A 14,642-nucleotide genomic window follows, 5' to 3' on the forward strand; every position below is an offset into this window, starting at 1 on the left:
TTTAACAGGAATGAATGCATCACGGCCTTACTCAAGCTGCATCCCTGTCTGTAGAGCCATCAGGAACCAGCAGCCCCCTCCCGGTTTCTCTCTCAGGCCCCACAGTGTTCGAGGGCTGCTCTCTCTGAACACCTGCTTCATCCTTCTGTGTCTAAGGACTAGCTTTCTCTGATTCCCCACGCTCATGACAGAAGATGTCAGCCCACCACTTTTGAGGCTATAAAACACTTTTGAGTTATACAACCATTTTTGACTTATAAAACACTCAAGTTCAAGCAAACAGCCCCCAATTAATGTGACTCTCTTAGCCACAGCTCTGAATACCCAGAACCCCAGATATGAGGATGGCCCCGCACAGGTCAAGCGTACCTGTTTCAGTCTGTGGCCACTGATGGGCAGGATGACATTTGGTACAAGCAAGGGCTGCCCTCACCCTCCATGCTGGAAAACAAGAAGTAAAGCTTAGAGAAAGGGGAACAGCAAACTGGGCAGACTCCCTGAAAGGAGTTTCCAACCATTACCTACTTATTTGAATAGTAAGTTTCAGCAGCAGGTTCTCTGCAACCCACCGTTATTACTCCGAGTTGGCCTTCTGTCGTAGCTACCAGACACCACCCCCTCCTGGCACCGAGCGGTGAGGGAGGCAGTAGCCGATCCTGCGTTCTACAGCATCTCGAGCACGGCTCACGTGACAAAGACTGAGCTATAGCCCAATCGCTGCTGCTGCTTCTCCTGTAAAACCGGAACTTGTGTTTAGGCAGATGGCCAGCCAGCATACAGATGACATGTCTTAGCCTCCCTGGCATCTAGGTATGGCCGTTTGACTAAGTTCTGGCCAACAGGCTTTGAGAAAAAGTGATAAGAGCAACTTGTGAGAAATATTCATGAAAGGAAGGGGCTCTTCCTCTTCTCTTCCTTCCACCATTTACCTGAGAAATACAAACAGGTCTATCTTGTATAAATTAATGTTATTTTTTATTTCTGTTGTACACAGCAGAAACTATGTCCTTAACTAATACTGCTTGTACACTCTTAAAGTTCCAGAACTTTAGTGTTAAAATATAACTTAGAAATGATCCAGTCCAACCCTTCATAGTACAAATGAGGGTTTAGAGACCGAGAAGCAAGCACATCTGCATAAACCCACATCTGAAACTCCACCTGGGCTTCCAACCCTTCCCCGTTCCCCGTTCCCCATTCCCAGCCCCATTCACCCTTCCCCATGAACGTCTATCACACACGTATTGATCTTCTCCACTAATTAGGTAATGAATATTCAGCAAATGATCAAACTTACTTTCTAAAATCTTTTCCCACAAGTAAGATGACATGTAAGTAAAACAATAATAATCACCTCCTTGTAAAAGGAACAATGAGTTCTCGTTCTGGGCCGGCCTGCTTTGAATTCTTTGCATTCACACGTCATATCCTCACTGTATCTCCAGTCCCTCAAAGGCAGATTAGCACAAGGTAGGTGCTGCAGGACATGAAGGAAGACATGAATTTCCCCAGGGCTCCCACTCCTCCTTTGAAAAATGAAACTAGGCAAATCCATTCAACTCTAAAATTCTAAAGTTTTGTTAAGACTGCAGGCTCTCCAGTCTGACCCTGGCAAAAATGTGATATCTCTTGAAGCCACTTCCCGCTCTCAAAGGACAAAACTAAGTTTTTTAGCAAAGGTAGAAAGGTAAGAACAACGATGACCAAGCTTTTGGTCTTTCCTTCTGTTTGCCATTCCTGGTGTTTATAATAAAACCTGGGTACGGGATTCCTATTTTCACCCATTTTGTGGGGAAGGAAAGGCACATATAGAACACCAAACACACACCATCTGACCACACCCCCCCTCAGACATGTGAGGATTTGCAAGGGGAATCCTGAACTGTGAAACTGAGGGGACATCGGAAAGAACACTAAACACATAGGGAGATGAAATCAGAAAAAAACGGAAAGGGCCTCAAAACATTGCCCCCACTTACAGAAGAACAAAGAGCACAGAAAGAAATCAAACCAGAACTCAATGGTACACATATAATCATCTATTCTTGCCTTTAAAAATGATTTAAAATTAAGCCTTTAAATCTCTGACTCTTTTTCTTTGCTGCTCACGCCTTAGTTCCTCAGTGGCTGTCGTGTCACCCACTACAAGGCAAGACCCAGCACCCACCACCCCCTACAGTGCCAGTAGGCTAGGACGAATTGATCAGCCTCCACAGGGAGTTTCTGAAGCCTTGGAAAGGCAGCCCCCGATCCCTGCATCAGAATGGGGAAACGAGACAAGTAGCTCAGTGAGACGTGGAATGCCCTCCACCTGGCTCTGGTGCAGAAGCAGAACCTGGATGAAGCCAGGTTTCGTCCCTAACACAGAGAGCTGCTCTGCAACCCTGCATGCCACCGTGCCCTTCCAGTCGCAGCATTTCCCCTTCCTCAGTTTGTCTCCTCGGCCCTAGGGAACCATGAATATTTGTCTGCCAGACATGGGGGAGAGGCCAAGTCAGTACACAAAGCCCAAGCCTCTCTGGAGTCACAAGATGCCATGCTCTGCTGAAAGGAAAACAGAGGGGCCTTTCCAGGACAAACGTCTTCAAGGTAACAATGGGGTTCTTCCAGGCAGGCTGATTTATCCTCTCTCTCTTGAGAATGACCTCTCTTCTCTTTCTAAAACAGGTTGGCTTGTGCTCCAGGTGGCTGAAGGTAGTAGGAGGGAATCAAAGGCTACAGTCTGGTGCATTTAACATGCATTCAGTCATTTAATCCTCACAACCACTTGAGTTATGCATGATTGTTATCCCCATTTTACAGATTTAGAGAGGTTAAGCGACGTATCCAAGATCCTGTGATTAGGAGGTGGTGAAACCAGGATTCTACCAGACCTGAGCTCTTCACTAAATTATCAGACCAACCAGAGCACAGACGATCACTGATGAAGCATCTTGTTGGGTCCAGGTTCAAGAACATATTGTCCTTTGCTTCCTGAAGAAAGGCCTCTAAGATGTCCCCTAAGAGGCTTTGGACAACTGAGACAGCCTGTTAGCTTCCACTTAAGAATTGCTTTTCCTCCAACACTCTTGCTAGACTGTGGGTCATATTTTGGGAAATTCACAATCAAGCTAATGAATTTTTTTCCTAGGTTCCTGTTGTTGAATACTCTCCACTTTCAAGAACACCAGTTCCCGTTCTAGGAACTATTGATTGTTTCTATCCTTGGGTTTCTCTACACATGCTGGAAAGCTTTAAAAAACTCCAGCTAAATTTATTACTGTTTTTTCTCTTGTCACACAGAATCTCTCTAAAATGATCCGTCATTCCATTCCTCAAATACTTAGCCTTTCCCTTAAAAAAATAAATGGAAGACCTCCTTTGCAAAGGGCAGCTCAAGATTAAAAATATGCCAGGAACATGTTTATGTTCACCCACTAGATCAAGACTTTGCTCTGTAAGTCAGTCCAATCCTGCATTTACACCAGTAGGCAGAGTTCTCAGGGGACTCATGCAAACGCACCCCTACCCCCACCCCCACAGCTTCTGTTCCAACCCCCGGCCCCTGTTCCAGCAGTTGATACCAATTGCAAATAACTGTGAATTATCATCTTCCCCATGCAAGAAATTGTCTTTAGGAGAAGAGATTATTCTTTATCCACTTGAGACAGCTACTTCAAATTTCAAAGCTTAATAGGTTAAAGAATGCTAAGGAGGCAAAAACAATCACAAGGCAATGTTAATTAAACCTGAATCGAATTACTAATTAAGAATAGACCCAGGAAAACAAAACTTTCTTCAGTGAAACCGAAATCTATATGTGAGTTACAAGTTGAATTCATGGCATTTAGCTTTTCAACTGCAAGTCGTAACACAATTTCGGGAAGGTGCCAATTGAGGGCCAGCAGATCCCAGGATGCCATTCACTGCAGCCAAATTCTAACGTCTCCAACAGAGGCGGCATTTTAAACTGCGTGGATAATGTATTAAAATAGCCTCCACTTTCATAAATTCAACCTTGCCGGTATTTGCAAACACTGCATTCTGAAAACCACGTCATAAATAAAAACTTCATAAGCCGCCACCCCTTCTCTAAGCTTGGCCATAAGCCATACAAAAATTGTGAAGTTACATCTTTGCAAAATGTGCACAGTCTCCAGAACCAAGGGAGCCTTGGCAGATGAAAAGGGAAGGTGCGCAGTCCCCGGGGACCTAGGCAGCCTTTTCTCAAAGCTTCCACCTCTTGCAACTCCTACGGTTCCGCCCTTAAAATGTAACTCGAAGCTTCTCTCTCCTTCCCAAAGATGTCCCTGTGAAGTCCCAACTTGTCAGTGATCTGAGAACTCAGTGAGACCATCACAGCAATTGTACATCACACTGTTATCCCTTATGTTTAATTATCTCACTTGATTCCTCAAACTAGGTTTATAATGCAGAGGTAAATTCAGAGAATTCAAAAAGATTAACTTGTTGAGTCACAGGGCTAGTGAATGGCACAAGCAGAACTCGCACCTGGTCCTCCTGGCTCCAGGTCCGTGCTCTTTGCCCTTCAGTGATGCTTTGCTCTCACCGCAGAAGCCTCAAAACTCTGTGCACTTTATTAAGCAAGAGAACTGAAATATTCTAACATATATTCATTGTCATGGGTATATGCTAACAGTAGTTTCTTGCTATTCCAGAATTTGACAGGTCAAGGGCTGGATCCCCAAATCAAGAAAATATGAAAATATTTTTATATTTAATACAGAAAAAGCTTCTGAACACTTATTAGGACATAGATGCACCATCAGTAGCACTCAGTGTACAAACCTACGCCTCCAACCCTATTCCTGCTGTTGTTAATTCTAAAAATTAGCATGCCATTCCTGAAGGTCGCTTACACATCTGTTTATAAGGACCGTTGAATTCAAATCAGATGGCAGTCTTAGATCCAGCTGTTGCTTCTCCAGCTCACAAGAATCTCCACAAACCCCCCAGAGTGCTAAATTACTACCTCAGTCCTCCTCGCTTAACCTCAAACTGGGCCACCTTCTAATCAAGAAAAATTAATGACTAGCAACATATTTTTCTTTTCCTCTTAATTAGACTAATTCCACCCTGGCAGTAACTCTCAGACTGAAACTATGCTAATGACAAAGTTTTAATTCAGAGAAACGGGACAAGCCATCAAAAGTAACCAGCCCATACTATTCCTCATTCACTGTTAGTCAAGAAATCGGGCCAGTGGCTGATTTACCATGAAGCTAATGAGGCTTTAGCTTCAGGACCCCTCATGTAGCCGAGCCCTTTCCAAGGTCCCAAGAGATAAATTCACATGGTCATACATTGCTGTAAATTTTTCAGAAGTAAGACATTTTAACAATTGGTTACAATTAATCGCTCTTTCCTTTCTAGCTTTTCCTTGGCCATACTTCCCCTCAGATTTGGTAACACTGGAGTGGCCGCTGGTATTTTTGGTATCCAGACAAAGGGCAGTGTGTGATTCATTTAGTTGGGGTTTGGAGGGCTCCATGCACAGGTAAGTTAGTGCTGGCTGTCCTGGAGAGAAAAGGCTTTCATGAATACTCCTCCCCCGCACCAAGCCCCCTCCCCATGCCACAAAGGGGAAGGGCCAGAGGTCACACTGTATTAAGCTGCCCATACTGGACAAACGACTCGAAGCACACAGAGCCTCAATATCTTATCTTTAAAATGAGAATAATAATGTCACCTATCCTGAAGATTGACATGATTTATTAAAATATATTATGATTATTATTAACCCTTACTTTCTCTACATCAGGCATAGTGTTGCATGCTTAAAGTACATTATCTCAACCTTGGGCTTAGAGAAATTAGGTAACTTATCAAAGGTAGAGGTGACAAATTGAGGAGTCAAGAGATGGATACAAGCAGTCTTTTAACCACTCTGTTACGTGTAGGCTCAATAGAGATGCTCAATGTTATCATTAATGGCTGACATTTATGTGAATCTGGGCCATGCCAAGGCCAGACTTGCTGGAGATTGATAGCAACCAAGCTCAGGCAAAAGGGTGTATAGGACAGACCTGAGGTCTAGGCTATAGTCCAAGGAGCAGGGCAGGTATCATAACCTTCAGGGAAACATTAGCAAAAACAACTACCATGTGCCAAGCACAATGCTAGGCATATCACATATATTCAGATGGGATCCTTTTGCATTTATTAAACCAGCAAAAAGAAAGTTTGAAAATAAAATAATAATATTCAAAGCTGGCACTATTTTTCCAACCTGCTATATTCAGTTATTCATGTCAGGTATGTAAATTGCTAAACTTCTAGAAAGTAAATGGACAATATATATCAGGATCCATGAAGATATTCATACCCTGTGACGCATTAATCCCACTGCTGGAAATGTATCCTAAAGAAATCTCTGAAAGGAAGCAAAAGATCTGTTTATACAAAGATACTACGATGTTATCTGTGATGCTGAAAGTCTGAAAGCCTCTGAAATGACCAAAAATGGGAGCTGACAGGTAAATGCTAGTACTTTACCTTGATGGAATAACCTGGGCTCATTAAAATGATTCATGGACTATATGAGAACATGGACAAACACACCATATGTCCAAAAGAACTTAATAGCAATTACATTATTTTTGCAACTTATGGATAATGGCAGGAAACAAAACCAAACAATTATCTTAGGGTGAGATACTGTGGAAGATCCCATTCTCCCCATATCTTGGAGTGTTCTTATTGTGGTGTTAAACAAAAAATTGGGGGAAACAGAACAAGCAAAGGCTAGCACAGGCAACAGCAGAAGTCAGATGGATAAATGGTAGAGCAATTCAAGGACTATGGAAAATTCCAGCAAACAGCTCAGCCTTGGTCTGCCAGCCAAATCAGATCCTGGACTCTCCACTTTCCCGGTCAGCAGCACTCCAGGCAAAGCAGCACCTCAAACTGCTCCGAGTCTCAATTTCTTTAATTGTACTATTGTACTTAATATATTACTACCTTTTTTGGCCAGCCTCACAGAGTTTCCAAGGGGGTCCATTCAGACAATACTGTTTCCCTTCATTTTACATCTTTCTGGCATCAATCCAAAAACACTTCCCAGAGTCAACGGTACAGCTCTGTCCTTCATCCAGATTATGAGGTAGGGCCAGTTTAACAGCACCTAAGTCTCTTGCTCTAAGTGTTCACACGCAATGGACTGGCGGCCTCACCTACTGTTGCAAACCACAAGCCCAAGTTATCATTTATCGTAGAGGTATCTTCCTGCTCTTGCTTTCTCCCGTGTATCTTTCCTGGCAAACTGAACACCCACCCTTTTGGGGCCAAAAGGACAAATTCCTCAATTCTCCCTTTTAAGCTGACATCAAAAGGCAAAATCATTCTCCTGCCCACCACCCCTGACTTGCACCACAGTGGGTACAGGAACCACCTAGAATCAGATCTGAACCCACTCAGAACACCCCCCCCACCCCCCACCAAACCCAGGGCCTCATCTCTTCTCTGTCCTGCCCCTTCTCGGGTCCCCAGAGCTAGTGGTGGAGTGAAGGCTTTGAGCAGAATGGCCTTCCCTAGTGGCTTTCTAGTAGACTCCAGTCATCTTTTAAGGCCCGGCTCAACCATCCTATCGGATTATTTCTCAGCTTTGACACTCTTGACACCTGGGGTCAGATAATTCCTTCATGCATTAGGCTGTCCTGCACAGCACAGGGTGTTTAGCAGCATCCCTGGCCTTTACCGACTAGACATCAGTGGCAACCCCAACACCCAATCTGGACAATTAAAAATGTGTCCAAACATTGTCAAATCTCCCCAGGGCACAAATCACCCCACTGCCTCCTCCACTTCACTGCAGAAGGATTTTCTCTTCCACCTCTGAGTCCTATTGTGTGTGTCTATGTATGTATATATATATATATATATATATATATATATATATATATATATACACACACACATACTATATATATATATGGTCCTTGTCATTTCATTCTCTGGTTAATTCTCTGTCCCTCTCCTGGGGCAGGCCTAACTTTCCCCAAGGTGGAGGCTGTCTCCAGAACAGTGTTACATCACCAGCACCAAGCACAGGCCATGGCGCAGCAGGCACTTCAGTCCTGGGCATTCAGTGATGACTCAGTGGATGCCAGGACATTTTAGAGACAAACTGAGCTGACCCCGACCTAGGGTTGTAACACTGTGTTGTCCCCCAAATCAGGGCAGGCGAAGATGAACCGGAGGGATGTGCATTTATTGGTGGGGAGAAAAGTGGACTTCATTCTTTTTGCTGACAGAGAGGCTCAAGAAAGTCTGGAGTTGTATTGGGGATTACTTTCAATTAGTTTCCAGTTTGAGATTTTGCTCAACTATATCCAGAAGGACTAAACTGCATAATTCCAAAAGAAAAGACAAGAAGGGATACTCCCAAAGCCTCAAGGCATTGATTTACGGTTGGTGAAACTCTCCCTAAATCTCTTCTGACGTTAGGTACAATAAAATGCCCTATGAGTCCCCCGCAGATACACTAACAAGTGAAAACGTGCTTACCTCGGGACGTGAGGGATTTGGGTGAGCCACAGGTTAGAGGCCATGTGATCAGGGACACGAAGCACTGCGGCTCAGAGTCAGATTCCAGAAAGACGGATGCTGAGTAACTCAAACTCTCTTGAGAAGAAATGAAGAAAAAAAAAAAACAGGAGAAAAGTGGATTTACTTTCTTTTGGATAAGCAATACCCTTCCCTCCAGCAAAATCTATGTAAATAACCTTGATGTAGAAGGCCTCTGAAAGAAACTGACCTTCTAAAAGATAAATGGAGGCTTTGAGATATTTTCTTAAAATTTAACGAGCTTGGAAAACCTGTGGAAACTCTGCCCCATCTCCGCTAGAATGATGTGCTCGCACATGTGCATGACTTCATCATACATGTATGTGCGAGTGGGCCGCGCCTCTTCGCTGGTGCTTGGGATTGCCCCACCTTTAGGTGTGTGGCCCAAGAAAGAGGAGTGGTTTCAGTGGGGCCAGAGCCCACGGGGCAGTTGAGGAGCACTGCTTCCCCAGCTTTTCTGTGCACACTCAGGGGCCGACGCCACTTCCCCCAAGATCTGGGACGGCTGAATAGCCCAGGCCCAGCCCCCTCCCACTTGCCCTGGCAAAATGGTGTCGTGCACAGACCCTCTACCCCCAACGCTTCTTGATGCCTTTATCCAAAGAGCAGGAAACAGCCTTCAAGAGGGGAGTCAGAGTAAGCTGGGGACAGGGCGTAGGCTGCATCCAAGAACTCCCAGGAGACCCCTTTAAGTTAAACCTGCCTGTAAAGGTGAAAGCAGGTGTGGCCAGCAAGGGCCCTCAGCTCCCGAATAAATTCCTTCACCCCGTCCACTGAGTAGGGAAATTCCCCACCAGAGCTGAGGCTCAGATAGTCAATACATCAGAGGGCTGGAATAAATTATCCTCAAAACATTCCCTGGGAAGTGCAAACCCCTCCTCACTGAGATTGTCAGCCCCTTTCCCCCACCCTCTTAACCGCTCTTTCTCAAGGATAGTACCTTCTTATCCTTCAGGATGAGGAAAATGCCACCCCCTCAGAGAGGCCTTCCCTAGCCACCCGTCCTGTCCCTCCTGGGTATGGTGATCATGGTTCCCTGTGTATGTCCTTCATGACCCCCTTCTGTGCTGGGGTTATGTCTCGAGTGAGTTTCTATCTCCCCTATTCAACTCTAAACTCCCTGAGGAAAGAGGCTCATTTGTTCATCTGACCTATGCCCATGCCTAGCATAGTGCCTGGGACTTAACAGGTTCTTTACGAATACTTTTGTCCTGGCAGTGGGTTTCAGCCCCAGGCAAGTTCACTATGATTCAATGAGACCAAGGAATAACAATGGAACATTCTTAGGGTGAAAGGGTTTACCCAACTTTATTCCCACTGTGGCTGCACAATAACTAGAATCCCGTCCACTCAGAACAAGTCTGCATGCCTCAAGCTGGTCTCTGCCTGTGGGCCTCTCTGCCTCCACAGCCGTCTCAGTCCCTGTCCTTGGCGCTGCCACCACTCCAGCCTCTGCTCTCCTGCAGTCTTGCAGTCCTGCAGCCATAGGGGGTCCATGCCACCATGTCACCCAGAGCACAGGGCAGAGCTCTACATAGAGTCAATAACATATTTCCCACACGTGTGTAGTGAGCAAGCCAACCAGGGCCAGGTGAGAATCCTGGCCATAGGAACCCCCACTTTTTCCACACTCCACCCCTCCAGGATTCTCGCCTCTCAATCTTTGTGCCCTTAATCTTCTGCAATGGTCCCTGTGCAAGGAAGCTGGAACACTGTAACCAAATTCCATAACATAACAAGAGGCTATGACAATATACAAATAACCAAAATTACAACAAATTATAATAACCCTCAAGCCTGAGGAGATCCACTGCCACCAAGTGGTCATCCTGGCTGTATTCAAACTAGTGCTACTCAAAGGAGTTAACCTAAAGGACCATGGGTGGGCCTTACAATACCCACCTCCTCCAGCCCCTCCAGCAGAAAGTCTTGCAGACACACAGGCTGATCTTGTTGCTTTGTCTATGGCTTCTGCTTCATCCCCAGAACCACTGCTCCAGTAAGATTCTGTTTGACTTTCCGTCCTCTCCTGCTTTTATCAAATCAACCCACTCTGGGTTCTCGTGACCTTCACGGGGCGCTTTAAATTCTTCCTTCAAATAGCAGACTGTTATTTCCATTTGTGCTTTCATTGCTTGAGCCTGAGGATGGGAGCAGAGCATAGAGTGCTCCACGACCTGGGGAGGGGGGCGCTGCACCTCTCCTGGAGGAACCCGCGGTTGCCAGATCTTTATTTTCTTTTGGGCTTTCCACCAGCTTTCAGCAGAGGAGGAGCTGATGCCTCCAGCACCACAGGCCCTCCACCCCCACCTGTTCGTCAGACCTCCGCTCTTCCATTCCTGGGGCTGACGGCACCGCTACACCCTTCACCTGCCCCAGGACACCTGGCAGCCTGTGCTCTCGTGCTGCTCCTTCTCGTGCTGCTTCCTCTCAGGCCACCATGACATCCTGTACCATTTCCACAGCACCTCGTAGTGACGCCATTTCAGTCACCAACAAATTCTTCACCTCAACAGCACCTCACAGCTCACGTTCTTGGGCTGCCTCTTCTTGTGCTTCCTGCAGGAGGGCCTCTTTCTCCCTTTCAGCTTTTCTCAATATTGTGAGGAAAAAACTCCCCACCGTTCCTGCAGTCCCACGGGCACTCTGTTTCTCTAACAAATTCCCTATTTTGCTGAGGGCCAACTCTACTGCCTCACATGTTGCCTCCACCCCTTCCCAGTCTTGGGGTGGGGCCCAGTCCTCTGGGAGGCGAACCATGTCGGACCACACGTCCACTAGGGAACGCTTGAACATCTCCCAGTCCATAGGGGCAACCCGCTGAAGCACCCCTCCCATGAGGACAGCCTGTTCTTTTCCTTGGTCAACAATGAACCCTGCTGACTGTCACCAATTGTCTTGCCAATGGGTTTCAGCCCCAGGCAAGTTCACTATGGATTTAATGAGACCAAGGAATGACAATGGTACATTCTTGGGGTGAAAAGGTTTATACCCAACGTTATTCCCACAGTGGCAGGTCAAGCACTAGAATCCCATCCCCTCAGAGTGAGTCTGCCTGCAGCAAGCCGGTCTCTGCCTCTGGGCCTCTCTGCCCCCAGCTCTCTGCTCACAGCCATCTCAGGCTCTGTCCTCAGTGCTGCCACCACTGCAGCCTCTGCTCTCCTGCAGCCGTGCAGCAACCCAGAGCACTGGGCGGAGCTCTTTATATAGCGTCAATAACAACCTGTTTCCCACACGTGTGTAGTGAGCCAGCCAACCACGGCCAGGTGGGAATCCTGGCCACAGGAACCTTCACTTTATCCACAATTGTCAAATTCATTCACTCCTTCATTAACCAATAGACTCTTCTTCAGAGGTATTAACCAGAGTTAGAAGGAGGTTAGATAGTGTGCTGTCTTACCAACAGGCATGCTGGGTCTTTTGGGGGTGTTTTTTTATATAGTCTTTTAATTTTTTTAATTAAGTTATCACTGATATACACTCTTATGAAGGTTTCACATGAAAAACATTGTGGTTACTACATTCACCCATTTTATCGAGTCCCCCCCATACCCCATTGAAGTCACTGTCCATCAGCATAGTAAGACAGGCATGCTGGGTTTAATCCTGGCTTTATGTCAAGTAAATGAGCATGCCCATAGACCCCCCATAGACCAAACATTTGATTCCTATTTATAACATAGCCTGTGGTTAATGCCAAAATATGGCACTCTTAATATGGTATGACCTTGTACCCAAAACCATAATCATAAATCCCAGGTAGCATAGTTTGCTAATGGCAATTGTTGCAACCAAATCATAAGCCTGGAGTTTCAGGGCAAATTCTGTGAATTCTAGAAAATACGGATGAGAGCCTAGGAATCTACAAAAGCTCGTTTCAGGGCTTCTGACAATTTGTAGGATGTCCACCTGAGCAGACTGGTCACCATAGCCACCATTTGAGCTCCTCTCTGATGTCGGAGTACAACCTGATTCCAGCTCATGTCTTTTGCTGCAACCTCTATCACTTAAACTCAATGCTGTAAAAGTGTAATTTGCTCCTAAAGTATCTTAAGTGTACATTCTTAATGCCAGACCTCTGTTAGACAAACCCAGAGGGACAGGAAGAAGGAAAGAAAACATGAAAGATTGGAAGAAAAAAAACACCAATAATTTCTTGAAGAGGTTAGAAGACAAATGTGACTGAATTTGCCTATAGCCCAGGGTGGTTCCTGTATCCCCTGCTGCCCTGGGGAGCTAAGGAACAACAGTAAAACTGGAGCTGTGCATCCCCCTCCCCACTGCACTGCTCCATTCACACATGCCCTGCTTTTGTACCCCACTTGGACTAATATGCTGGAAGACTGGTCTTTTAGGACCACAGTGTAACCTGGAAATTGAAGAAAAGAGCTTAATAAATCAATCTGAGACACCCCCCAAGTCATGGACTAAGCCCGAATACTAGATCTGCAGTGACCCTCCCCCTCAGAGGACATGTTAAATCAGCCAAACATGACCAGGCTATCTAACTGAGCAGCCAGTTAGGACATAGGAATAACTATGCCTCCAACACGAGAACCATTCCAAATAAATGTCAAATAAAGCACATTAAGTTTGAGCCCATGGAATATTAAAGCTCAATGGGTTTCATTAATTTCGTGAAGTGTGCTTGTTTATACAAAACTGAACATAAATTCTGTTCATGTGATAATCTCTTTGAATCCCTAAATCCCATTTTCGTTTTTTCGATCCCAGACAAATGAAAGAAGAAAATGAAATTATGCAACTTTGAACCCCAAATATCTTGGCAACTCTGCTCACTGAAGGTTTCACGTGGGATTCTCATTTGTCTTCCTCCACATCTCCAAGCTCCCTGAAAGGTTTCTGGATGATAAACCAAATACGGCACAGACTCCATAGAGCACAACTCAGTGGAGTGTTAGCTAAGAATTTTTAAAACGGTAATGTCAGACTCTACTAAAGAGTTTAGGGATTTTTTCCCTTCTCTGTTCTCACTTTTTCTCCTTTAATGTGCATAGGTATACAACATTCCTCAGGTGGATCTAACCAACTGCAAAAAACTAAAAGACGTTTTAAATCTTACTAGTAGAGCTCTGCTTTCCTTACTGACAACGCAAGCAACAGCAGCCTCTGAACTTATCCCATTGACATCTGAGCCTTCCCAGCCTCAGATATGTGTGAAATGTCACCAAAAATATGAGCTAAAACACAGGGCAATCAGTGAGGCAACTCCAGGGGGTTCCACTGAAAATGTCTATTCTCTCCACCCAGACCTCAACACAAAACTCTTTCGACAAAGTAACATTTTATTATTACCTGAGTCTGTGACCCTAAACTCCACATGTGGGGCCATCATTTTCTAAACTAATTAAACTAATTTGACTGGAGCTTAGTAACCTCCAATCAAAAGGGATTCTCTGTATCCCCTCTAAAATCTTCAACCAAGGCTCAGATTTTAACTTAATGACACGAGGGGATGTAGAAGCAATCTTATGCCCCTACTCTGCAAACAAATCACCCTAAAACAATTTTTAGTGGTTAGAAACAGCCATTTTCTTTTGCTCATGATTTAGTGGGTTGGGAATTGGGGAAAGAAGTAACTGGGTGGCCTCTCATGCAGGTGCACTCAGGTAGGAGCTGGGGCTGCTGTCATCTGAAGGCCCAACGGGCTGGACGTCCACAGTGACTGGCAGTTGACACTCTTATGAGCTGGAGCTCAGCTGGGCCGTTCCTTGAAGCAAGCACCTCCACATGCCGCTCCATGTATTCAGACTTCGCACAGCAAGGCAGCGGGGTTCTGAGACAGAACATCCCACGTAAAAGTTCCAAGACACAAAAGTAGAAAGTACACGGCTTCTTCTCACCTGGCGCCGGAAGTCATTTCCATTGCATTCTCCTGGTTGCAGGTGGGTCACCGAGGCCACTAAGATTCACAGGGAATTTGTTCCACCTCTCAATTGCATCAAGGAATTTGTGGCAAGTTTTTAAACCTGCCACAGTACCATCAGAAGTGACCATCCCGTGCCAAGGGCTGAGGTGGCCTAGGCCACATCTCCCTCAGGCAATGCCATCCTTCC

At 45.5% G+C, this 14,642-nt stretch overlaps 1 long non-coding RNA gene across 3 annotated transcripts in view; it reads right to left on the reverse strand.

Annotated features, from left to right (window-relative positions):
• LOC118925440 (uncharacterized) overlaps positions 1–14,642 on the reverse strand; it is a 206,841-nt gene that overhangs the window by 111,441 nt on the left and 80,758 nt on the right. The window contains exons 1-3 of one of the 3 annotated variants that reach the window (XR_008998166.1): positions 10,468–11,722; positions 8,506–8,622; positions 1,283–1,477 (exon numbers count right to left, since the gene is read on the reverse strand). This is a non-coding gene — a long non-coding RNA (uncharacterized LOC118925440). Of the gene's footprint in view, positions 1–1,282; positions 1,478–8,505; positions 8,623–10,467; positions 11,723–14,642 lie in introns of those variants that run through there. The other 2 variants (XR_008998167.1, XR_008998165.1) reach the window with 2 other exon arrangements.

The sequence above is a fragment of the Manis pentadactyla genome, chromosome 6 (genome assembly GCF_030020395.1).
Source record: "Manis pentadactyla isolate mManPen7 chromosome 6, mManPen7.hap1, whole genome shotgun sequence".
In the NCBI taxonomy this organism is placed as follows: Eukaryota; Metazoa; Chordata; class Mammalia; order Pholidota; family Manidae; genus Manis; species Manis pentadactyla.